Source organism: Lolium rigidum, chromosome 3, assembly GCF_022539505.1.
Source record: "Lolium rigidum isolate FL_2022 chromosome 3, APGP_CSIRO_Lrig_0.1, whole genome shotgun sequence".
In the NCBI taxonomy this organism is placed as follows: Eukaryota; Viridiplantae; Streptophyta; class Magnoliopsida; order Poales; family Poaceae; genus Lolium; species Lolium rigidum.
Genome location: NC_061510.1, coordinates 159945705 through 159947647, shown reverse-complemented (window position 1 = coordinate 159947647; position 1943 = coordinate 159945705).

Genomic DNA, 1943 nt, shown 5'->3' with positions numbered 1-1943 from the left:
GTTGTCCCGGTATGGATGTCTAAGTTGAGAATAATCAAAAGCGAGAAATCCAATGCGAACTTTCTCCTTAGACCTTTGTACAAGCGGCATAGAGGTACCCCTTTGTGGCACTTGGTTAAAACATGTGTATTGCGATGATAATCCCGGTAATCCGATCTAATTAGGACAAGGTGCGGGCACTATTAGTATACTATGCATGAGGCTTGCAACTTGTAAGATATAATTTACATGATACATATGCTTTATTACTACCGTTGACAAAATTGTTTCATGTTTTCAAAATAAAAGCTCTAGCACAAATATAGCAATCAATGCTTCCCTCTGCGAAGGGCCCCTTTCTTTTACTTTTATGTTGAGACAGTTCACCTATCTCTCTCCACCTCAAGAAGCAAACACTTGTGTGAACTGTGCATTGATTCCTACATACTTGCATATTGCACTCGTTATATTACTTTACATTGACAATATCCATGAGATATACATGTTACAAGTTGAAAGCAACCGCTGAAACTTAATCTTCCTTTGTGTTGCTTCAATACCTTTACTTTGATTTATTGCTTTATGAGTTAACTCTTATGCAAGACTTATTGATGCTTGTCTTGAAGTACTATTCATGAAAAGTCTTTGCTTTATGATTCATTTGTTTACTCATGTTATTACCATTGTTTTGATCGCTGCATTCATTACATATGCTTACAATAGTATGATCAAGGTTATGATGGCATGTCACTCCAGAAATTATCTTTGTTATCGTTTACTCGCTCGGGACGAGCAGGAACTAAGCTTGGGGATGCCGATACGTCTCCGACGTATCGATAATTTCTTATGTTCTATGCCACATTATTGATGATATCTACATGTTTTATGCATACTTTATGTCATATTTATGCATTTTCCAAGCACTAACCTATTAACGAGATGCCGAAGAGCCGCTTGTTGTTTCTCGCTGTTTTTGGTTTCGAAATCCTAGTAAGGAAATATTCTCGGAATTGGACGAATTCAACGCCCGGGGTCCTATTTTTGCACGAAGCTTCCAGAAGACCGAGGGATAGACGAAGTGGGGCCACGAGGCGCCGCCACAACAGGGCGGCGCGGCCTGGGCCTTGGCCGCGCGGCCCTGGCGTGTGGGGCCCTCGTGTGGCCCCCTGACCTGCCCTTCCGCCTACTTAAAGCCTCCGTCGCGAAACCCCCAGTACCGAGAGCCACGATACGGAAAACCTTTCGAGACGTCGCCGCCGCCAATCCCATCTCGGGGGATTCTGGAGATCGCCTCCGGCACCCCGCCGGAGAGGGGAATTATCTCCCGGAGGACTCTTCACCGCCATGGTCGCCTCCGGAGTGATGAGTGAGTAGTTCACCCCTGGACTATGGGTCCATAGCAAGTAGCTAGATGGTCGTCTTCTCCTCATGTGCTTCATTGTTGGATCTTGTGAGCTGCCTAACATGATCAAGATCATCTATCTCGTAATGCTATATGTTGTGTTTGTCGGGATCCGATGGATAGAGAATACTATGTTATGTTGATTATCAATCTATTACCTATGTGTTGTTTATGATCTTGCATGCTCTCCGTTATTAGTAGAGGCTCGGCCAAGTTTTTACTCTTAACTCCAAGAGGGAGTATTTATGCTCGATAGTGGGTTCATGCCTCCATTAAATCTGGGACAGATGACGTAAAGTTCTAAGGTTGTGGATGTGCTCGTTGCCACTAGGGATAAAACATTGATGCTATGTCCGAGGATGTAGTTATTGATTACATTACGCACCATATTAATGCAATTGTCTATTGTTTGCAACTTAATACCGGAAGGGGTTCGGATGATAACCTGAAGGTGGACTTTTTAGGCATAGATGCATGCTGGATAGCGGTCTATGTACTTTGTCGTAATGCCCAATTAAATCTCACAATACTCATCATATCATGTATGTGCATGGTCATGCCC